This window comes from Lonchura striata, chromosome Z (genome assembly GCF_046129695.1).
Source record: "Lonchura striata isolate bLonStr1 chromosome Z, bLonStr1.mat, whole genome shotgun sequence".
NCBI classification, from domain to species: domain Eukaryota; kingdom Metazoa; phylum Chordata; class Aves; order Passeriformes; family Estrildidae; genus Lonchura; species Lonchura striata.
In genome coordinates, this window is record NC_134642.1 from 33,136,421 (window position 1) to 33,162,562 (window position 26,142).

Genomic DNA, 26,142 nt, shown 5'->3' on the forward strand with positions numbered 1-26,142 from the left:
GTGGTTACATTCTTTGGGGTAATGGATAACATGTTGCAGGGTGAGAGGGGGAAGGGGTCTTTCTTTCCGTCACATCCCGAAATCTTCCGTTCGCCTGTCCCTATCTACTACACCCTCCACTACTGTGAAGGAGGAGTTAAGAAAATCAGAGCAAAGCTGAACCCTGGAAGAGGAAAGGGAAGGTGTTTTAAGATTTAGTTTTCTCATTATCCTGCTCTGAGTTTATTGGTAGTAAATTAAATTATTTTTCCTCAAAGTGAAATCTGTTTTCTATCTTTTGGTAATTGTTGAGTCTCTCCCTGTCCTTTTCTTGACCTGTAGGCTTTATTATATTTTCTCCCCTCTATCTTGCTGAGGAGTGAAATAATATATAGTGGCTGCAGAGGGCACCAGGTGTCCGGGTGAGGTCAACCCACCACAGGGTGTTTTAAGCAGGGTGAAATGGTATGTATCTGTTTAAATTAAAATTTAAAAAATGCTGCAGTATGACAAGCAATTCATGAAGGAAGAAGAAACAAAAAATGCTTACTGGAAAAGGGTGGACAAGAGAAACGTAACTATTGTGTGAAGCACATGAGAGCAAATCCATTCTGTAAGTAAACACTTGCTGCAGCGTGAAGACTTGTCCTTACATGCAGCACTGGGATGTGACGAACCCAGTGTTAACGGTTAGTGTTGTTTCTGCCTTTATGATGTATATACTAAATTTATGTACAACTGAATTCTTCAAAAACTGATAAGCCACAACTGCATGTGAACTGTCAATAGCATATCTAATTATTACTATATTATTGCTAATAAAACCAGCACTTACAACCTCTAGAAGAAAAGCAGAAAGGCATAAGTTTTTCATCAGGAATTTGAGTTTCAGTTGCTAGAATGGCAGACTAGTACAGTTGCACCCCCCTCATCAGTTTATCTATTATCTTATCTCTTCTAGAGTTGAGGCATTTCTCCCCAGATTTACATGCTCTACTGGCTGTCATTGTCCCATTGTTGGCTTTTCAAACACTGTTAGATCTTTTTCCATCCTACTTCTTGCATTTGTAAGGAGATTCCCAAGGCTGCAATGTTTCTCTCTCCAGCTAAATGCATTTATTTTTTTCATCTGTGATGCTTCCCAAAATCTTCTGCAATAGTTATGTTACTCATGTGAAGAGTATTAAGATGATAAGACAATATCTTTGCTGCCTCTACTGCTTCATCTGGCTCTTTCCATCTGTTGATTCCTGTAGACTGCAAGACATTTTCACTCAGGATTATAATTTTCTTCTGTGTTTGTAAACAACATAGAGCTGGGATTCCAGCAGGGCTCTTAAGAGCTGATAAACAGAAACAGCACCAAGCAACAACAAAATAATACATGCAGTAGAAATACTTTTGTTGATGACTCTCTCTTTAATGGAGAAGATTGTAAATATAGTAAATATTTTTCCTAACTTTTTTTGTTGTGCCTTTTTTTTTTTTTTTTTGATAATTTAGTGACTGGTATTACCAACATTAATAAACTAAAAGTGCTGCACTGAAAGGACTTATGGCCAACATATGGTTTAGAAGCTGCTTGAATTATTTTGAGGGAAATAGCTATATTAAAATCATGGGGATTTGAGAAAAATTAAATGGTAGCTGGAATCTGTGCAGGTAGTCATTAATGAATGGGAAAGGAAGTGAAGATAGAAGGGGGTAATGTATACAGTGAGAGTGCATCAGAAGGAATCATTGACTAATGTAAGCAGATTGTTGTCAGAAAATTATATTAAGTAGTGATACAGATCCAGGAAATAAGAAAAAATAAAAAGAGCTTTGAGGGAAGAACAACCACAATGTAGAAATGGGTATGGGACAGTTAAGACCATAAATATTTGAAAACATTTAAGATGCCTGTCTTTCCAAAGAAAATGTGGGAAATGAGATAAATCGAGTATGGACTACTTCAGCAGTCAAATGAAAAGCAGAATAAACAAATTAATAAAGGATTGTTTGTTTTTTATAAATAAAACAAAGGAGTCTGCAAAGATAAAATTAAAATAGCCAAAAATTTAAGTAATTATTAGTGTAGTTTGATAGCAAAAACAAAGGAAACAAATAGATCATTATTTACATCATTGTAATCTAGAAAACCATGTTCTGCATCTAAATGTAAAAGATGAAAAGATGGTAAACTATTGGTGAGAGCTGAAGCCCACTATTCAGATATTAACTTTGTTACACAGATGATTGTTTTTTCCTAATTTGGAGGCACACTTATGTTAAGATGCAGATATTCTCATATACTGCTTTGGATAAATTTTTTTAATAGGTGTTTCAGAATTTCTGTGAGGGATTGTAGTATGTAAGAAGATGATAATAACAGAGAGATAATCTGCGTTAGGCCCATGGTCCATCTAAGACATATACATCAAGATTATTAGAACTAAAGGAAACACTGAGTAATACTTTTGGTATATCATTACAACATTCACTTATTCATTAAGATACCTTTACGTTCCATTTATTTTCTAACTTTGTTTTTATTTGTGTGTGTTTGTTTCTTTTATGACTCATTATTTCTTTCTTTCTTTTTTTTTTTTTTTAAAAGAAAAAAGCTCTTTATGTGTCAGCCAATCATGGAATAGACTTTTTTCCAGAGAATTTAAACTAATAATTTTTTTCTGACAAGTAAAAACAATTTGACTAAAAGTTGTCAAATTGCGTAAAAAAGCAACAGATTATATGCATCTCACCCATCAGAAAAAGATCACCTCACATTATAGAACAGAAGTTTTGTGTGACCACCAATGACCACTGAAGTCTCCCCAAATAAACCTCCATGTGTACCTGGAACCTAGGCTGTAGGATAAACCTACACAGTGGGAACTTGAGATAAGATAAAGAAGGTATTATTGTCTGAGTGTTATCTCAGACCTATGGGGAGGCTATCAAAGCTGGGGAGAAGAATATCACTGGTAATGGACAAAAAGAACACAGAATTTATGGGCCACCCACAAACCAACCCACAGACTCAAAGAAGTGAAAGATTAAGCATGTGGGCTAATTAGGATTAGGAGAGGGGAAATAATTTAACTGGTAGAATAAGAGAACTCTATAGCCAATGATCATCAAGTCCTTTTTTTGCTAAAACATATTGTGAAAAGTCTTGGACAGTCTCAGGTTCCCCACCACTGATATGCCCTGAGTAAAGAAGGACCGATAGGACACTGCTAAATTCACAATGGTATGGATCTGTGTCTGTCTCACTCTCTCTCCCTCTGTCCCTTTTCTATTTCTATTTCTCTACCTCTCATTTTATTGTTAAACAAAATTGAATTTGGCATATGGTCCCCTTTACACCTTAATTCAGGCAGAGGCAGCTCTCTCTGATCAGATCTTACTAATCACCATGCTGAGAGTTTGACAAGGAATATATAGTTTGTGAATTGTTCCTATGGTCTATCATTTAGTACCTATCCTTGCTTTTTTGAGGAAAAGGGAATTTGGGGATGATATTTCAAAAATTTTTCTCCCTTACATTTAGATTTGCAGCTATGAAAGTCAACTGAAACATCACCTAAACCTTCCCTCTTTTTGTTTGAAGCCATTCCCCCTTGGCCTGTATCACTACAGGCCCTTGTAAAATATCACTCTCCTGCTCTCTTGTACCAGTACCCCTTTAGGTACTGGAAGGCACTACAAAGTCTCTCCAGAGCTCCTCCAGGCTGAACAGCCCCCATTCTCTCAGGGGACTTGCTTCAGCCCTATGATCATATTCATGGTTTCCTTTGGATCTGTACTAATAGGTCTGCTTCTTTCTTGCATCTAGTCCCAGACTGGATGGAACACTCCAGGTGGGATCTCACCAGGGCAGAGCAGAGGTATAGAATTGGCTCCCTCATCCTGCTGGCCAATGCTGCTTTGACTGCAGCCCAGGATGTGTTTTTCTTTCTGGGCTGCAAGTACACATTCCTGGGTCATGTTGAACTTTTTGTCCAGCAATGGCCCAATGGTCCAGCTCAGGACCACTCAAATCCATTCTCCACCCAGCCTCTATTTGTGCTTGGGACTGCCCTGACCCAGGTGCAGGATCTTTCACTTTGCATTATTGAACTTCCAGAGGCTTATATGTGTAAGCCTCACATGTACATACATCTCAGAGTAATTTGTACGTTTGCAAAGGGACATGTTCTGCTTTCAGAGCAGAGACAGAACAATCTTCTCTGAAATAACATTGTCCAAGGCCTGAGTCTGAGGTGACCCCCTTTTTTTTTTTTTTCTTTTTTTTTTTTTTTTTTTTTTTGATAGATAGCAGTAAGCTTGTCTTAAAGCAGAGGTTAATAATCTAATTGTGTTTTTATGTTTTATGTTTCAGGCTAATAAATAGAGACTGAGTGTGATAAAAGATTGGAAAAATCCAGAAAATATTGGATGAAATATTTAAGGACAGATAGTAAAGACAAAGATTTTACAATTAATAAGTAATACTGAGGTGCCATGTGGTAACTTACGATTAGTTTTCTGAAGAGCAACCTGGAACTACTACAGTCAATAAGAAAGAAAAAGAATGACATAAAAAAGAGCATACTAGCTATAAACAAATACAATAGTGAATATAAATTGCAAGATAATTTATAAAAAATTGCTTTGGTAGATTTACAGAACAGTGGTGGCACAGAGAGCACTTAGAATTCATACTGGAATTCAGAGTTTCTGGATAGAACTCATTGTTTCTGCTAACAAATGGAGGGTTTACTTCTTTTTATAAAAAAAGTAGGTGCATTGTGAAAATGCATGCCGCTGGTTCAGTGGCTTCACATTACTTATTTTTACAAGAACAGGTTTAAAAATTGCCAATACAGTAATGTAATAAACCGAAATTCTTCCTCAAGACATCAGCGATTACTATTTATGCATCTGAATAATTAAAAATAGGTTAATATTTTGTAATATAATGGATGTTAAATGTAAAATGGATATTTTAGAGATAGCTCAGCTGTTTGTTTCATTTGCTTTAGTGGGTTTGAGATAGATCAAGACAAAAATCTCCATGTGAAGTCATCTATGACCTAATGAAAAAATAGCATAAGCAATTAATAGAAATACAAAAGGTTTTTCATGACTGTAATCTTGTCTTAGAATTTAGATATTTTCAAGACTGTTGAGAATTTTCTGCTTCTGTCTGTGGGGAGAATTTGGTCAGATTTCAGCATCAGAGACATTCTTCTCATCATGAAGTCCATATTTAGGCACAAATTCAAAAGCCAATGATTTACTTGACAGAAAAAAATTATCTCTCTGCAGCTGACGCAATTTGAGTTTCCCATTGGCTCCAAACAGAAGCTGGAAGAGGCTATGTGTGAGAAGGTAGCTGTTGATCTCTCTAGCAGACTAATTCATCTTTGCTGCTTTTAAATTAATTTTCCATCACTGCCAGATCAAGCAGTTTCAGTTTCTTACCATGCTATCAGACCAAGACATTTTTTAGCTAGATGTGCTAGAAGAAGGCAACTTGGTTTAGATAGCCTAGATAAAATCTATGGATTTTTTAAAATGGAAACAAAACCATACAAATTAAAATAAGCTAAAAATAAAATTAGCCTCACATCCAGTCTTGGTATTATTTAAAGTATTGCTTAGCCAGGTTCTAGACAAAGTAGATTTCTGTTTGCATAGGTAAGCAATTTTAATATGGTCAGACAGGGAAGAGCTTTTTACTGTCACAGTATGGCAAGCTATTTCCTTCTGTGCTTTCCCCATTCACACTTCCTTCATTCCTTGTGCTGTCCTTTCCCCACCTACACTGTTAATGTTATTTTCTGGAATTGAAAATGTCTCCATGTTTTTTTTGGCCTAAAAAAGGATGGAGAATATTTCCAGACAGGAAAATTGTATGCTAAACAAATATATTTTGGATCTGAAATGTCCTCAGAACATTTATTTCCTATGTAACAATGATGTAAAAATCTTGATGCAAATAGAAACATTAAGTTTGGGAGAAACAAACCAAATGATCATAGATTTTTGGCTGAAGTATCAGCTTGAAGAATAAAGCATTTGTCTTAGTGTCTTACTGCTGGCAGGATCCAACTTCTTCAGTGGCTATCAGACTCTGTAGTTCTGGGTTTGGAGATTTCCCCACTTCATCACATAATTGTCTCAATCTGCTGTTTCATACAGTGCTGTTCCTATAATTTATTAAGGTGGAGAAGTAAGATCATCATTCACTGAACTGCTACACTTCTGCGGCATGAATATTATATTTTCATTTATATTTCTGTTGAAATAAGTGAAAAGGAATCAGAAGTTTTCCTGAAAAAGGGGATATTCCATTTCATTTTTACAGATATTACAAAATGGTATATATAAATAGATTAGGAAGCAGCCAGTTTTAGGGGCAGTTAGAATGTTCAGATATGTTACATGGGCATTGTGTTAAGCTATCTTGATTTCTGCCTGCAAAAGATGAGAGCTACCATTAAGAGCTGATGTAAAATAAGAAGTTTTTGCTACATAGATCTTATGTATTGTTACTTCAGTTTTGATAATGCTGTAGACTGTAGATGATGATGATGATGTAGATAAAACTCTAGGATATTGAGTGGGCACTGGAAGGAGAGAGAAAATAACTGGAAACCTATTGGACTCAGTTTTGAACAAGTTAAAAAGAGAATTCTTTGTGCAATATCTGATGACAGCAACTCCCTGCCAAAGGATATTGTGAATAATAAAAAATCTACACGGATTCCAGAGGAAAATGGAAAACTTGATGGAATGGAAATTCATTGGAGATTACAAACTGTATAGAAATCACTTCTTTCTCATGAAGAGCTGAAAAGACTCTCAGGTTTTAAGGAGGGACAATATATATCCTTGTCATGCTCTTACTTATACTGAGGTATTTGCCTGTCAGTCAGCCCTACTGGAGACTCAACAGAGTCTCCCAGACAGTGGGCTCAACAGACTTTTGCTGTTATACAGCAGATAATATTCCCATATTTTAGGAATTGAAGTTTAATATTTACTAATACAATAAAAATTTTTCATGTACCATATATATATATATATATATTCCATAGCTGAAAAAATAAATATACAACACAAATACATATAGTGTCTCTTTTTTTAAAAATTTAATATTCCATTTAGAAATAGTGATGTCATTGTATCAGTATGTGTCTCCACATGAGCAATAATTGAACTACTAGGAAAGTTTAAACTGAAGGTGCTTAGAAGATTTTCATATAGGAATCTCTATGCTTTGTAGTGGTTTCAATTGTCCAGATTGAGCAATCAGACTTCTCCAAATACCAGATATCTTCACTGTGACATTTAAAATAGAAGCATTAGACAATTTTGCTGGCATTATGAATACTTATTTTAAAGAAAAACATTTTTCCAGCCAAAACAGAAATACATATGGATAAGTCCCTTTACAGTGAAAATCAGTGCAGACAGAAGGCTATACCCATACAGATTAAATTGTGAGACTGCATTCCAAATATATTTGTCAGTAAGATATCTATCTAACCTATCTATCTATCTATCTATCTATCTATCTATCTATCTGTTAATCTACTCATTTTCTGTCTATCTCTAAATGTATTTCGAATATTCCCTGCCAGCTCTATGATCAACACACTGAAGGTTTTCCAAACAGAAAGCATGTGGTCAGTGATATATAATTTTGTATACCTTTTTGATAGCAACCCATAAACCCTTTAGCAACTTTTCTGTCTTGGTATGAAAAACAGTGCCATGCATAATGGAGTGAGAACTCATTGATTTATAGCATTTCAAAGGACCAATTAATTTGGTTCATCTGGTATATGCAAGAACAAATTCTAGAAAAGCTCATGCGTCTTTTACCCTTTTTTTCCTGAAACATTGAAAAATTGTGTTTTAATATTTGAAATTTACAAGAAAATGTATGTTGATTTCAATTGTTTTCTGAAACTTGGTCCAAACATTTTGAAATCAATGAGATATTTGATTTTATCTTGATTGGTCTTGGATCAGCCTTTTAGTAATCATAAAGTAAGTATAGACTCTATTACAATCAGGTCATATCATATTACCTCAAAACTTTAACTCTGTACTTTAGTATTAAGTTGATATATTTTAATAAAAATTTTATTTTAAAGCTTTTTCTGAATTCTGCATGTTTAAATTGATCTCTTTTATTCTCTTTTAAATTATTAATGTCTAACATTTATCAGAGTTCTGCTGTTTCCTTACCTTAATTCCTCTATTTGTGATTTATTCTCTTCTTATAAATAGGCAATTTTATTTTTTCCTTGTAATACCCTGTTTATGTGTAGAAACATTTGTGGGATACTGAAGTAATTTCACTGTAGTATTCAGTATGCATGAGTGTGCATGAGGAATCATGTGGCAGTAAAGTACATGATGAGTGAGTGGAAGTCATGTCTTTTTTCTTTTGTAAAGTACTATTCAGTGGGTATGACTAGTTTGACTTTTTGTTCAGCATCTGCATTTAATCAGCTGTTATTTCCCTATTTCCTAGACTGGTTAGTATAATCCTTCACCACTTTATCTCTCTTCTCTGCCAACCAGTCAATAAAAGGAAGTTTTCTAAGTTTCTCCTCTATGTTTGTGGTCAGCCTTGATAAAACCAAAATGTCTGATTTTCTGTAAAGAAGTGATAACATAAGTAAAGTAATTGACTAAACAAAACTTTTCAACTTTTTCTGTAAGTTTTGAGAAGCATGGCACAGCCATGACTCAGCAACACAGAGTAGGCTGAAAACATTAAAAAAATACCTAAATTTAAGTTCAGATATTAATTTAAGTTTACTCTAATTACAATTGAAAAAGAGCAGCGTTTTCATGTTTTTTTGGCATATTAATGACATTACCATGTATTAAGATTTCTGAATTTTTATTAAGGGATTCCCAGCCCTGAATGTCCCCCTCCCTACCTGACACAAAAGTGCTTAATCTCATCCTTCATGTAAGAAGTGGATCAAAACTGATACATATGTCCATGGAAAATCACACAGAAAAACAATATATATTTTAAAATTACCTCCAGATGCTAATTATTCCAAGAATAATTAGCATTTGACAATTAATAAATAATTAAAATTTAAATCCCTGTTACTTTCCACAGAGTTAAATCTCACATGAGTTCTTTAATTACATCCTGTTGCCCATCTACTCCCCATGCTCTCTGCTTGCCATCATGCCTGAATAATATGGAAGGATTTTCATCCTATGTGTAATACATATAATACATCATCACCACAAGGATCAGGTTGGATTGCCCCATTTGACAATGCCCAAAGACTGCACATGAGAAATAATCAGTAAAAAAATCTCAGCAATTTTTCCTTCCTGTAGTTGAGAGGTTCATGAGACCCTGTGGAGATTGATAACACAATGAAACTAATGGCCCGTTCACTCGAGGTCATGGAAACTGGGGAAGATGCCAAGAAATTAGTAGAATATGGAAAATATGTTTAACAATTTTGTAAGTTAAGAGTTTAGAATCCTGTATCAAATGTCATGATTTTAATATGTTGAAGAACTGTCTTCTGTCCATGAAGGTGAAGGATTTTAAAATATTCTCTATAGGGGCTAAAATCTGTCTCTAAATACTAAAGATCTGAATTGCCTCAGAGCATAAACCCTTGAGGAAACCTACTCTTGAAGTGCAGTGTCAACATAACGTAAACCATAAACTAAAGAGAGAAAAAAATAAATGAAATGAAAGTATTTTTTCACTCTGCAATACATTGCACAAGCACAGACAGTAAGGTAGCTGTCATCCTTTAGAACTCTGCAACAAAATTGCTTGATAGTGATATTCAACTCCAAATCTTTGTTTCTCTTTTAAGAGTTTAAAGTGAGAAGAACTGTAGTTCTTGGGTTGTGAAATAAATTTTAAGTCTTTATCTTTAATGAGATTATGTTACACATTACCCCAATTTTCCTTTCACTGAACTCCAAGGCACAGCTGAATGCCACCATAAATGTCATTAAGGAATGTCTGGGGGCTGTTTTTTGGGAGTGGGAGGACAGAGCTATGCATGGTAGTTTTGTTTTTTTTTAATATATGCTTTTCTTATCTGTTTGGACAAATATTGCATCATAAAAGTGACTCAAATTAAAGTTATTCTGCTACCTTGTGGCTGTAGCTTGAAATATCATGTGTTCAGTGGTTTCATTTATAAAATTCTCCATGACAATGATACTCATATCATTCGCTAAACTGCATCCAGAATACTGTACTTGATTTTAGACCTCTTCCCAGAACAGGAGATATGTCTCTTCTACTAAAGCCTGTTTGTCAGTGATGGTAAATCCTTACTTTTCCTTACCCTTCTTCAATCTCACATAGCATAGAAACAGAGCATGAAGGGGAAATTTTCACTGCAGTAGTTATTTTGGCTGCACATATTTCAAAACTGATAAGAGCAGACCAAGTTCAATGGAAAATGTGATACATAATCCTGGAGAACTTCAATCTGTAACAACTGTAATATTTAAATAAAAAAAGAACTCTATTATTTCAGGATTAGAACTTTATGTGCCTGAGTGTTGCAGAGATTCCACCTTAGATACCCTATTTTAAACTCTTAATACTGATCATACTTTTGAATATTTTTTATTCTTCTTGAAATAATAAAAAAGCGCATTTATTTAAGAGGAATAATCTACTACACACTTGCAGTGACCATGTGTGTCATATTTCTTTATCAGTAGAGGACAATAAACAGTATAAAGCATGTTTCCAGTCTGTGTGAATAATTGATCCATAGGGTACTTCAAGGCACTTCTGGAAAGTTCTTTATGTGCTACTTTAGACATGAGAAAAATATGATTTTTGGTAAGCTGAACTCATTCATTGGCCTGTTCTCCCTTTTTCTGAGGGCTTTTTAGTGTGATGTCCAGATAAATATTTTTCTGGTAGTAAATAGTGAATGTATAACACATTTTAACTGAAAATTTTCCTATTCTGATTTAATTAAAATGAGTTTAAGTTGCTTATTATAAAAGCTATGTCAAGATTTTGAATCTCTGGACTTTTCTAATTACCTAATTCTGAAAGATTATGCAAATTTTATTACAATTCCTAAGTGTTTAGAATACCCCATTTGTGGTGCCTGACTGTAGCTGTGCTAACAATGAAACATTGCTGACCTAATACCTAAATAGTGTAGAAAGAGTGAGATGAACCTCATAACCATAACAATAAAAGTAAGATTATTCTGACATCCAGGGTCCCATTCTGTTCTAATGATTTTGAAAAATACTTTATATAACTTGATGTGTTACTCTATCTTCAGATGACCTCCAAACATCTACTGTCATTGAAATCAGCTTTAGATCTGTCCTGGTATTTGTAGCTATTCGTAGCAGGAACTCTTTTAGCAATTTCATTCATTTGTAAAATAGTGTAACATAGTGACTGAATAGCATCCTAATTGCATCACCTTTCAAACCACATTCTACAGCAATAATTTATTTGTGGTAATATTGGTGATGATAATAAATTACTGAAATGAATCATTGTTGCTTATGACATATCTGCAGAATAGTCTTTCCATCATGATCTTCGAATTACATTTCATTGAATCAGATTTGCTAGATGGACTGTCTTCATCTTGTATTTTATGTAGAAATCTATTGGCAAAACTTCTCAATATTGTTCTCCTGCAAGAGTTTTTAATTATATTTAGCGATATCTAATGTCCTGCTGGATAGAAAGAGCTGTTTAACACAAGAGAAGAAAAAAGCCTCAATATTTGAGTTATTGATTCAAAATTCCGTTAGAGGCCCTAAATACTAATTTTAGTACTATTTAGTACTATATAGTACTTTAAACATTTAAAAAAGCTTTTGCTTTTGAAGCTGAAGGGCAAAAGTCTAATTCTCTATCAGCAAAAGAACATCTAACAGATATAAGCATAGATCAGTGTCATACATCAAGAAAATAAAGAAACCTTATGCAGCAGAAGTTGTTTCAGAAAGCATTTTCATCTGTGGAAGTTTCTGATAGAAGAGGAAGAAAGTTCCATTCATGCTACAAATAAAGCATTTCAGTATAGAAGGACACTGACATGAAAAACAGAAGACCCACAATTATGGGGAGACACTAAGCACCATATTTGTACAATAATATATGCATAAACATTTTTGAAAAGTGTCATTATACATAGGAGATATTTGACTGGCATACAAATGACAGTTTCATCTTATTGTAAGAAACTCACAGCATAGATTTTACCTTACTGTGGAACCTCATTCACAGTATATCTCACTCCATACTTTTGGTGGCAAGACAGTTCTGTAATGTAGAAAAGAAATCTTAGAAATGAGGGACATGTACGTTATTTAGTATGAGTTTACCCATAATGTCAGGGTAACAGAATGTCCCGGGTTGACTATACGTTTGTATCCCCAGTCGTCTGTTCTGTTTGTGCTGAATAATAGTTTTGCACCATTAAGACTTGTTCCAGGAGTGTAGGGGGGGAGAAGAAGTGCAGAGTTTGTTTTCAGAAACTCTCCCACCCCCTCCTCCACATTCCCGATCCCGGGCTGTGCTGTCTGCAGCCGGACAGACAGAGCTCTCCTTTGCTTTTAGTTAGTTTTAGCTAGCCGAGGTGAAGAAGTTCCCTGGACTGGTTTTTTCCTTTCTTTGGCCCTGCTCAGCCCTGCTCTGGATGAACACCGGAGCAGCAGCAGCAGCAGCAGCACCTGTGCCCCACCGCGCCAGGCCGGGGCCGCGGCGTTTCCAGCACCGGAGGGGCTGCTCGGAGACCGAGTGAGCCGAGCTGCACCCGTGGAGGGACTTTCTGAGTTTGTCCCTCTTTTGGAGCAGCAAGACGTTTTATTGTTTCATATTGTTTAGATTTTCTTCTTTAATAAACGGTTTTTTCCACTTTTCTCCAAGGAGGTATCTTTCCCAAACCAGCTGGGGAAGGGGCCGATTGGATCTGCCTTCTAGAGGAGCCCCTTTGGGGGTTCTTTCCCAAATTTGCAGTGAACCAGGGCACAGAAATAATCTGGAATGATACCAAAGCAAATGCATGAATCCCAAACTGTTTTTTCCAAACTTTTTAAACAAATATTTTTCTTAAAACATGATTGCTTAGATTTAAAAATACTAAATATATATGTAAATCCTATTCATATTGATATGTTAGTATGGATATTTATGAGTCTCACTGATTTTTTGACAACATTTTAAATTTTCTTTGTCCAGTCTAGAGCAAGAGTTCCTTAGCAGGGAGACGGAATATTACTTTGTGTGGATAGCATTGGATAAAAATATGATGATGCTTAAGTGTGTGAATTAGATATGAAAGTTATGTATTCCAAAAGAGCAAACTAAGTGGCTTTTCTTTGGATGCATATCTCAAATAATAGATTAAAATTTTGCCGTCATGAAAGAAAGAACTAGAGAATGCTCTCATCCAGACTTTCCCATATATCATGTTTTAAGCAGATGAACAGCAATTGCATTCAGCTGTTTCTTTTTCAGATGATACATAGAATAATATTTACATGGCTAAATGAAAGCTATTTTATTTTTATTTCCCATTATTTTAATTACTCATGCAGTCTGCCATGAAAACTGTGTTTATTTATTATAAGATCTTTCTGACTGACTTGTGATAGGAGAATTCTCTTTTTTTTTTTTAATATTCATCAATGTAAGCTAAAGTCAATTTAGATCAGAAGTTTTACACATGGAGAGGTTTTGATTGTAATTATAGTTTGATGCAAAGGGTGCATTCATTTCAGACTTCTTATTTCAACCACATTTAGAAGCTGAAGAAAATCTTAACAAGAAGAATGTTTCTATGGATTTTACTTATACAACAGGTGAGTGAGGGAGTGGAACCCAAGTATTTTGTCCCCAGAAGAAAGTGGAAGCAGAATTCAATTTCTACATGTTTTAAATGGCCACAACACTGCTGATCCTTTTCCTGGTGAAGATAGGAAAGTTGTGTGTTGAATTATACAAGTGAAAAAATAAATACAATTTTTTCTGAAGCAAAGCTTCACTGACTGTTTACCATAAAACCATTTTAATTGTAAGGGTTTCATTCTTAACCTATAGTCAGCAAGTAAATGTTCAGCTACAGTTTATATTTTACATCTATCACATTGGACTAATATTACTGTTGGATTGTGATATAGTAGGTATTATTTCTGCTGATCTTACATATGACTAGACCTAGGCTGGCAGCTGTGCAAATTGCATTTGAGGATGCTGTACCTGTATTGTAGTCAAATTTCCCTGGTATGACTTAAGCTCTATCCTGTTTCCAGCATTTCTTACCACACAGTGCCTCAGCTCTTAAAATATGCAGTTGTAGAAAAATTTGGGTGAAAGGGACCTCTGTGAGTGTTGTACTGTGGCCTCTTAGGCACAATTCACATCAAACCTCAGTGTATGATTCAATGTCCAACTGAGTTTTACAATCCCTAAGGAAGGAAATTCCACACTGTCTGCAAGCAATCGCTTCCAGTCCTTCAGCACTGCCACAGAGAACCATTTTAAAAATATTTAATTACAATTTCCTCTGTTGAACTTTCTGCCCCTTATCTTTTCCCCTTGTACATCTCTCTGATGAGAAAGCTAGAATGCACCTCCCTGTAGGGAAATCTGCAATCAGGTCCCCTCTTCTTCAGGCATCCTTGCACAGTCCCCTCAGATACTCTTAGCAGCTGGTTCTCCAGTCCTTGATCACCTCAGTGGGTTGTCCTCTTCTAGATTCTCTCAGGTTTATCACTTTTTACTTTTTAAAAATCATAGTCACAGAATGGTTTGGGTTGGAAGGGGCCTTAAAGAGCTTCTAGTTCCAACATCCCTGCTGTGTGCCTGGGGCATAGACTTGGTTGCTCAGACCCTCCTCCCACCTGGACTTAAACCCTTCCAGGGATGGGGCAGACACAATTTCTCTGTTCCACTGCATCACCACCCTCACAGTAAACATTTTTTTCCTAATATCTTATAGAAACCAACTCCGTTTCAGTCTGAAGCCATTAAAGGTTAGCTGTATAAAACTGAACCCACTATTCCACATGCAGAATTACAAGTTTCTAGTACTGCAATGCAATTTGCATCAGTTTTTTGGTCACACTGTTGTTAACACAACCCAAAATATGTTTCATTTTCATACTGCAAAGGTACAGTCTTCACTTTTGACTACGGTGAACATCCCTCATTCACAGCTTAATTGTTATGAGGCACATTTTAGTAAGCAGTGAACAGATTCTTCCTCGAAGGAAGAATCCTCTTTATTTTTTCCCCTCAAATTAAAGCAAAAACCCCAAACTGAAGCACCAACCTAAGATGCTAATCAGTTCCAGGTATTTTGACCTGTGTACTTGCAGGGTAGTGTAGAGTGGAAGATGTTGCTGCTCTTCTTGTGTCTTGTCTCCATTTTCAGTCTGTATACCATAATCACAGCATTCATTCACCTGAGGCTGACAGGCTCTGACTTCAGTCTTGTGCTCACTCATAAATTAACCCTGCTTTGGAGGTCTGGTTTATGAGAAAACTTGAAGAGAACTGCATTCACCTGAGGAGTAGCAATTCTTGTGTTAAGAACCTCAGGTGAGAACTTCTGTTGAGACATTTTACCAGCAGGCTTGCTAGTGAACAGCATCCTTCTGACTGGTTGTCTTTGAAATGTACTTTGTGCATCTTCTGCTTTGAAATGTCTGTTAATCAATTTGGTCTCAAGACCAATTTCACCTACTGTAAAACACTACTGACCTGCAGGAGTGTTCACTATGTTTTTTCCTTTCTACTTTTTTAAGACATGCTTATCCTTGCTACATGCATGGATAAGGTAATTCCTTGAAATCCCACTTCTAGTTCAGTAGGCCAGGCCTTGTGCTCATTTCAGTGCCATGGATCTAAAGGGTGAGAAAAATCCACAGTTTTTATGAGTCTAGGCCTTAATATTCCTTAAATCTTCTCAGTCTATATATTTAGGTGTTTTTATGTGATTCAAAATATTTAAAAGGTGTTCAAGCTTCTTGGAAAAGCTTTTTCTTGCATATTTTATTCTTATTAAGGTGATAATATCTGACTCATAATCTCTGCAACTGTCATCTTTTACAATTTTACAACCCCATTTCCAGATGAGTTTCCACTGAGAACTTTATTTTCTGAAACTGCATGTTTGGTGTTTTCCAGGAATTGCTTATGGCCAAATATTAAAGCAAATGTCTCAGTGTCATTGTCTTACATACCGCACAGGAGTACTTTCATGTTGTTGTTGGCATTAGCACATATCATAAATTAAGCTTATTTTGAGATTCTAATCAAGGATCAGGATGCATATTATCTTATAGTTTCTATGGATGCAGGGAAAAGATAGAGTGATTTGTGTAAGGAAACAGGTACCTAACACAAAAACCTAATAGGACCTCTAATGAGGCGTATCAGTCACGTGATCTTCATTTCAGATTTATGTAGGTAACTAATAAATCAAGAAGAAAAATCTTTTGGGAGACCCAGGAAAAGTGAGACTTGTGCCGCCTTCTGAGTTTTATAGAGTTACAGAGAGGAGAATTTTCTCTATTCCATCCAGATGTTGTGAATTATGTGCTTGTTATTCCTCCATCATGTATCCTTACATTCTAGCACTACCTACTACCCACTAGCCTGTGGGTTTCCTTCATCCTGGACTTCCTTCTGTCCCTGCCTTCATTCAGGATATTTTGAATCCAGATATCACAAAAGTGGATTTCATGCTTTTGACTTCCTGCAATTAGGAATTTGCTACAGTTATTAACTTGTTGTGGCTGAATAAAAATTTTCCACATCTTTCCTTCTCTGAATATAATGCTGGTAATTCTAAGATACAAATTTGATTACAACATACCAGAAAAATGTCTTTTCAAGTAAATTAATATTTATAAGCTATCTACATGAAACTACTTTTCCATTTTTACTTAGACATATGCATTTTCTTCAGCTGCCACAAGATGGGAGTGTTGACACTTAAAGCTCTCATTTTGTTCTTTGCTTTTTCTTTACTCTTGCGCTGTGCCAGAGACTTAGAGGATATATATTGTTCCTTCCTGAACAAGTTCTCTGCAATGAATTAAACTGGAGAGAATTTCTGGGATGTTTAGAGAATGGTAGTCAGCCTTATTCCAATATTGATTCAGGAGGCAAAGATCACATGTACATTAAAAGAATTTATTGCAACTAAGCATCACATTTCTCTGATACAAATTTCAGAGTGATTCTTTGTCAGTTCTGCACTGATCTGCCACCTTTTCAGATAATGGGTTCCCTTTAGTACACTCACAAGGCTGTAAGAATAAGTGGAGCAAGAGATCAAAATGTTTCTTGCTGCATTTACAGGTCACTATCTGCAAGTTGGAAAGAACAGAGCTTATGTGATAAAATTAGTGATTGAGTAATTTTGGGAAAAGGAGCTTATGTTAAGAAAACATTAAGGTCAAGAAAATCCCAGTTAAATGTTAGTATATGTAAACATACTACTAATTGTTCTGCCTTTAAGATTATTTTTGAAAGGTTTGAGCATGCAGATTTGTTCTCCGGTTTGTACTATTGTGGCCCTATATAGTACCTATGAAGGCACTAAAAAAAAATGAACCAATTCAAAAGTTTCTGAGCATTGAGGACCATTCAGATATGAATATTCGTGGCCTGTGCTTAAAGCATTCAAAATTTCATCTGCACATAATGTGACCCATATCCCTCTCACATCTGAAACACAGCATCATCCAAGATGTCTTTTATTGGTTTTTCAATTTTTCATTGTCACACCAGTCCTCCCCTTCTCCTTCAGTTAAAGAGTGAAGTATTTTATAAAGGACTGTGTAGGAGGTACTTGGATACCTTGTTACCTGCTAAAGGACATTTTATATGTGTTCAAAACTCTTTGTCCTTATGGTGAATGATGTCCTTCATCCAACTGGTACTAAGAAGAGAGAAAATTACTTAACTATTACATGCTTTTTGCAGGTATTAAAACAAATGTAATCAGACAAAATATAATTTCTGGTTTTGTTAATTAGATGCGTGCTATAAACAAGCAACATTCTAATATATTTTCCAAAGAACTTGATTCCTATTTAAATAATTCAAAGGAAAATCAGGGTTTTTTCAGAAGCCACTGTGAAATTTTAAATCTGGTTGTAGGGTGTTTTGTTTGTTTATTTGTTTTTATTTAAAGTAGCATGCTGAAGTTTTTTTCTGGTTTTTTTTTTGGTTTTTTTTTTTTTTGTTTGTTTTGTTTTTTTTTTTTTTTTTCCATTAAAACCTCCTGGAATTTATGCTGGGTTTAAATTGGTTTACTAATAGTAGGAAAGAAGATACTTTGTTTGTTTGGTTGGGTATTTTTTTTCATATAGATGATATGAGTAACAAACAGCCATTACATTTTGCCTCGGTAAATATCATCTTTTCAGGGTTTGACATCTGTATCTAGCTGCAAATAATTTGCCAGCTTTGGTCTACTTTTTAACAAGATGAAAACTTGAATCTTCTTGCTCCTATGCTGTGGACACACTGAGAACTTTAGTGCTGATGGTCCATCTGGGTACACAATCATGAAAACAAAGACTGAGCTGACTTGAGGCAAGCAGTGACAAAATTGCAGCGGATATATTCGTTCCCCACATGATTAGGTCTCTTGCTAAATCTGAAACCTCGACTTCCATCACTGTGATCCTTCTAGAAGCTTGATATTTTGGCCTCTAGGATAAAAGAAACTCATCTTTGACATGCTACAGGAATAGCTGAAGAAATATACCTGAGACTTAGACCTGTATTTAAGGAATTAAAAAAGAAATCTTACTAAGAGAGGAGGAAAGGACATGCAGCATCTTCATGGCAAATAGCATGATATCTGTTTGACAGAAAAGTGACCTTGGAACAGTATGCTTTCTGCCCTCCTTCTCTTGTTGCCTGTTTTTCACTGGATATGTAGAACTATGATAAATGGCTGGCAGTAGGTTTCACAGAAGATTACTTCAGTGCCTCCTGAGTGTGACACTACAACTCTTCTGCAGACTGCCCTTTCAGGCCTTCCCGAGGCCCTCCTCAGCCATCTGGTGCATATTTGTAAAGGACAGGGATTAATTCCCAGGTGAGAAGCAGATGTAGCTCAAGGAGTACAGAAAATTTAAAATTCATGGTTACTTTCGTTACATTTTGGGAATGCCTCTGGAAAAATAGAGCTGGTTTTCCTTTCTTTATGAGTACATTTTAATTAAGATATTAAGTTCCTGGTTGTTAAACTGCTTGGTAGGAGGACATATATGAATACTTTTTCTTAAATCAGAACGCTTTGGATGTACATGTAGAAACAGTGAATCAGAAAATATAATACTGGAGATGAAACTTTATTTAAAAATGTTATCTGATTAAAGGAACCCCCTTATAGCACCAGGCTGTATTACCTCTGTAGTGACTTTAAGTGGGGTCAATAGTTTATACAGACAGTAAAATTGAAGACAATAATGAAAATCATGTCCCCGGGCATGGAAGGCTGAATTTAACTCTGTTTCCACACTCTGATAAGATCAGGTCCAAAGGAGAATCATAATTTGGTGAGACAGGAGATGCAAGTTGATAGGCAATGCCATGTCTGGGGCAGTTAACGGGCCCAGCCAACATGCACCTCATTTTTGGGGGAATTTAATGAGGTGTTTCTAACTGCCTCACATAGAGAACTTTCTAGTGATCTTTTGTGGATTTTAGTATAAGCAAAACAATTCCATGTCTGGCTCAGAGCTTATGAGACGATTCAGTAAGGTATTTTATGACTTCCATCTTATACCTCATATACTAACTCAGTAATTTCAAATGCAATGGCAGTCCTAAAGAAACCAATGGTCCTTGTTAGATATTGAGTCTAAAAGGATGTTCTGTATTCCTAAGATGTCACCCAAAATAAGAGATCATGCTATTGCAAGGACAGTATGGATGAGACATATGGCTCTTTACTGTAGTTGGATTTATCTTGTTTTTATTTTGTTATCTTACCATAATGAACTTTGAGTAGTGTTTGGTCATGTTTTGTGGTTTTTTTTCAGTATGGTGAAGAATATGTTAGCAAAGTAGCATCATAGAAGTATGAAAGAGAGAGGAATAATATTGTGAAAAACTTTAGAATAATTCAGCTTTTCATCACCAGTGGTGACTAAAATGTAGGAAAAAGAATTTTCTCTAAAGGTCTAAAGGCAAGTGCATTAAAATTGAAGGCATTTTGAATTCACTGAAGGCTGTAGACAAACAAAAATATTTCCCATATTTTGTACAAGTTCAGAAAGTGTTGTGGAGGAAATCAATAATACAAACCTTGTAGAGGTGGAACAGCAACATAAGGCATTTCTGATCTCTTTTTTTCTGTCATCAGGTTGCAATCTGATGTAGCTGTACTGCTCAAGGAGCTGTCTAATGGATAGAGATCATGTGGGCTATGTGCAGCGTGGCCTGTTGTCTTTTCACACTCCCTGGAACAGCCAAGGCAGAACAAGGAAGGGACAAGGCTGGTTGGGGCTCCAGTGGAACTGAAATTCAATTCCATGCCTCCTGTAGACCTAATGTCACTGTAAAATTGGACTGACAATTTTACCTTTAATCGTGCCTGTGTGAACTCTCTTTGATGTTAAAGATGGGCTACCCTCATCCACCTTTCTTGTCATACTGTGAGCAAGCCTCACTAAATTGGTTAGCAAGATGCAGACCTTTCAGGAAACCCAGATATGGACAGCTTTCTCCAGCCCTTGAAAGTACAGGGGATTGATCTGTTTGCTGTACAATCCCCAAGCCCCAGGCTATGGATAAAATTTCTTAGAAGAGAGGCAAAGTAAATCAATTCTATTCTGTTGCTGGGGTAAAGTTGGTCAATAGATGATATTTTAAAGCACCTCCATCAACAATTTATGAGATTTATTCAGTTTATGCGAAAGAGCACTCCATAATCATCACTACACAGTGATAGCCCAACAGGGTGTTGCTAACTGGATATCATTTAATAAAAGTTTTTCAAGTGCTCAGCATGCTTTCATCAGAGGGTGATTTTTGTTTTTATCCTTGTTTTGTATGAATGTTAGGAGGTAATCAAGAAGTTATAAAAGTTGATGATTTATGAAGCTTTTGAAGTGGTGGGTGAAATTGTAGGCTAGATATAATGCTTATATTGATCACACTGTTGGTAAAAGCATGATAAGACTGTTGACTAAAAGTACTATTTAAATAAATTTCATGACAGGCTGTTAAATAGAGATCTAGTATTATTTAAATAACTTGATTTTGGTTAATAGTGGTCATGGTCAACACTGGGCAGTATTGTGTTGATAGGCATATAAACCTTACAAATATTACCATATTGACACTGTGTTTTCAGAATTGAAAAACTAGTTACATAGTTACCAGTCTCTCCCACACCAGCCCTTTATTTTCTTTTATTTCCAGCTGTATTCTTGTCTCTTACGCTAACAAACTTTTGAAATTTTTGTGCCATGCCCATGACTTCATCCCAGTCTCCTTTTTCAGTAACTTCTCCTGCTTTGTTGATAAGTTGTTTTTTTTTTTTTTAATACAATTCTACTTTTACTTTCTTTTGTTTTTCTCATATTTTGAAATTACTTTGATTGTGGTCCTGCTTGCTCCAGTTTTGAAAGCACAAGTGAGAACAATGTCATAACTTTTCTTTTTGCATATGTAATCCCATATCTAGTAATTCCTATTACATATTAGCCACTATTTAAAAATATTTTCAACAGCTTATTTTTAAATGTTCGTTGGTTTCTCTAATGAAGTAATTTTTAACCTTTTTTCTCTGACTATGCCTTCATTTCCATTTATAGCTATTTGCATTCTGAAGAGAGTGTCAGAATTTAAAATTCTCTTCATGAAAAATCACCATCTCCCCTAAACAAACAAACAAATATTTCCACCCCCCCCAAAACAAACAAAAATAAACACAGCAGAAAATTTTGACCAATTTTTTTTGGTTCTCATTTTGATTTTACTTTTACATCTCCATTCTCTAATTTATGCACTCTGTTTCACTGTATCTAGTTGAAGAGCTGGTATGTGCATACCAATGTGTTTTCAATTTACTAGTTGTTATTTAAATTAATATATGCAAAGAACCCCAAAGTTTGCAAAAACAATCCAGTGCTATCCATTAGGGCCGTTCAGCTTCACTCTCTGTATTTTTAATGTGCAGAATTTATTTTCTTTATTTTTGTCATATGGGTGCTGGTTGACATTTGTCATAGAAAAATACTGGTTTGTATCCTTTTGGAATGAGATGTCTGTTTTTAGTCTGCTTTCTCACACATCTCATGTACACATCACAACGTAGTCATGATATGAGAAAGTCCAATCTTATGAAGAAAAAACTGCAGAATCTGTTTTATACTGTGGAATCGTTTCTCAAAGTAAACAAATGTGTGTCATGAAAAACACTTTTCAAGAACCTCACCTGATAGTGCTGCTGCCTTGGTCTCTATTTGTGGGTGATCATCTGAGGCATGATATGATCTCCATAGGCTACGTTGTGCTTCTTTTGAACAGCAATTCCCCTTCAACCTAATCTACACAAGTTATTTATGTTTATGTTGTCACCTTTTCATATAAAAGTAAATCAAGTAAAATCACTAGAATTAAATTATCAGTGTCATAAAACCATCATGAAAAGGATTCATTTAGTCTTTTAATGTTAGACTTGGTATTTTGCTATTCTTCTAAAATCTGCTTTTAACAATAATTTTAGATTTTTTTTCAGATGCATTTCAGAAGCTCACTCACTGATATGAATAAAGCAATGTTCACTGCTTTAACTGGTGTTAGTTATTGTCTTCATTATATAACTGAATAAATATCTTAAGACATTTAAAATTGAGGAAAATTCACAGTGCATCTGCTGGAAGTTTTTTTCAAATTAATTTAGAAAATGTTGCTGCCTATAGAAGTTTCTTCATTATTCAGACAACCACTGATATCAAGATTAATATGGCAAAATCTTAAGCATGTCAAGAAAAGCTGTCAAATCTGCATGTACCTTTCAAGTCTCTTGAAAATGTGATGGGTTATCTCTGGAGTACTTCTGAAGTTGGGAAGATCTAGGTCATATTGGGAGGATTTTTCAAAACAAGTGTTGGTATATCTCTATTGGAACGTTTTATTCCAAATCCATAGAAAACTAGTTACGTGTACAGAAATTATATCATATACTATAACTAGACTAAATTTGTGCCTAAAGAGTAAGAATAAATTTTATGTCTCTTGCCAATACACTTTAAATATAGTCTTTCCTGAAGCACATAGCATAGTACAGAACATTAAAAAAGAAACAATAACAATAAAGAGGGACTAGATTTCCCAGAAAAGTTAGTAAATATCACTGCAATAATAAAATAAAACCCTTACTTGTTCAATAATTTTTGCTCTTTTAAAATCCTTATTATACCTCTCCTTGCTGAAATTTGACACAGGACTATAACCATTCTTCTTTTAATAGTGAAGAAATAATAGTGAAGAGGAATTCAACCTATAAAGACAGTAGGTAGTCTAGGGTTTGTTAGACATATGTATGCAATGCCAGTTTGAGAACAAGAGAGTTGGGAATTTAAAAAGAAAAATGTTTAAATCCTTTAATTTCTGTAAGACATGCAATGAAAGATTAATTACAGTGAGAAAAAATTGCTGTAGACATTAAACATCAGGAAAAAATTGTGAAACAGAACACAAAGGAGTGGGGAGTGGATGGCATAAGAATGACCTTACATCATATTCACTTATGTGAACTTGAAATGTATGTCTGTACTTATGGAAATTAGATCAGTATGTAATCCTTTGAAAACTCATTTAAGCATTATGACAGTTCTGCATGTTTTCATTCATGATGACATAAATGATAACAACATTGATAAGCCTAAATTAAAAAAAAAATGGAGGGAAGATTATATCACTATTGATTTTTTTTTTTTCCCCTTGCTATAACATTTAACTGAACCATTCTGTGTAAATTCACTGAGCTACTGGATCATCTGGCTTGAACTTTACAGGTTCAAGCTAGGGAATTGCACCAGTTTCTTTTCATAAAGGTCCTTATTCTCACCTGAACAGATGTGAAAATAATCTTTTGAGGTGTGTTAGAAAATTTGCAATAAGTTTTCTATATTCTGCACTGGGCACTGATCTTTTTTAGCATGGATTCCCACATGATATAAACCAGAGCAGCTCTGCTGAAGTCACTGGAGCAAATCAATCAATACTGGCTAAGAATTTTGTCCCAGTCCCCAGTGTTTTGATGGGAAGGCAGAAAAGAGACTCTTCACTGTCATGTACTGAGAAAAATCATGTGTCTTACTGGGTTAGGCTAAAGACTGCCCTTTGGAAAAAATATATAAAAAAAATCACTGCCTCTTCGCTAAGCAAAAGAACTGTGCAATTTTGAGTACAAACAATAGTGCCTTTGAACTAAGGATATGCAGGCATGAAACTGTCTGTTTATTTACAAGGAAAAATGACCCACTTTTCTAGGAACATGACCCAATTTAATCTGCTAGAAAAAAAAAATTGAAATGCTATTTGACCTAAATTTTCTGAAGCAAAAGTTGTGTGGAAAACAGAGAAGTGTCTTTATAGTATGTGAGGCAGCTTCATTTACAGGTCATTTGCTCCATGTGTCAGGCAGGATTGTGTTTCTTATAATAGGCTGTGATTAGGATTACCTGAAAACTTCCACAGAGCTTTGATCTGTCGTATCACTCTTTTGCAGCTGTCTTAGGGATGCAAGTACCCTGTAAACACTGGTATCACTTAAGTACACTCAGAGTCTCAGGATGGGCTAAGATAACATTTGGTGAGAATGAAGTACCTTTCTCAGACAGATGTGCAGAGGCAGAAAGACCTGATTCTTGAACTGTTAGATCTGAGATAATTTGGTATGATTTTCCTAGGAGATCAGCCCTACAATGCCACTGCTTTTAGAAATAGACAGAAAAATTATCTTTTTATTAATTTGGATGGTCAGGATGGTGGAAATCTCATATGCCTGCCTGGTCTGAAGAAATTCATGTTCCCTTGTCCATGCAGGAGTCTTTCCTAGGTACAAAAAACCTTCTCTGACTTTGACCTATTTCTTTTTCTCTACATATCTATGAATATACCGAATCATCAGAGACAGTCAGAACTGGGTCACTGCAGAAGAATTTATTCACTGTATTTCAATGGCAAGTCTTTCTGTGTACTCTTCTCAATGTGCATACCAAATCCTGAAATTTTAGAGAACAATGTAATTGACCTGTGGTATTCAAATCAGGTTGTAGTTTTAATTGAAAGGTCAGATATATCCATTTCCCTTCTCATATAAATCAAAAGCTGGAATAATTGTGAATGCTTGATGGTCACTTCTCCCCTACCTCAACAAAACTGCAAATGCAAAATGACTAATAGATGCTTCATAAATTTTGCTTGCAGAATTATGAAGATATTTAATAATTTAGAACAAAGAATTATATGAGCACTCTATCATGCAAGTTTTTTTGGTAAAAGTGACTGTGAGATAGCAGTAGCAAAAACTGGTTTGCGACTGTGACCTTTGGTCACAATTGTGATCACAATTACTTGAGGTACGAATCTTCATGTAACTTTCAGCATTTACCTTGTAGTTGTTTCTTCTTTTATGTGTGTAGGCCATATGCAACAAATAGGAGAATGGATCTTTAAAATAAATCCTTCTGCACATTTGTTACTTTGTAGGTATTTGTATTTACCTCCATTTGACATTTTTGTATTGCCTCTGGATGGGCAGCAAAAAGTCCCATGTGAACTTGAAAAGAACCTGAAAGATACTTGGAAGTAAAGGAAGACTGAAGAATATCATGGTGATAGTACATGATCAAGGTACATGACGACCAGAGGTAGATGGACATTAAAGAACTTTGTTAGAGCTCAGTAATCCTACCTTTTTTGGTAATTTATCTTACTATAGGTAATTCTTTTGGTGTCATAAAACTTCAGCTTTAACTCTCTGATTCAGTGGCTATAACTGCTAGGATTTTTTTACTGCCATCATGATAAACAAAATTATAGGCTTTTTTTTTTGTTGAAGGTGTGTAGTAAGATATAGCAGAGAGCAACAGATTTTCAGTCTGCAGAAATCTCAACTTTCTCTACTTCCT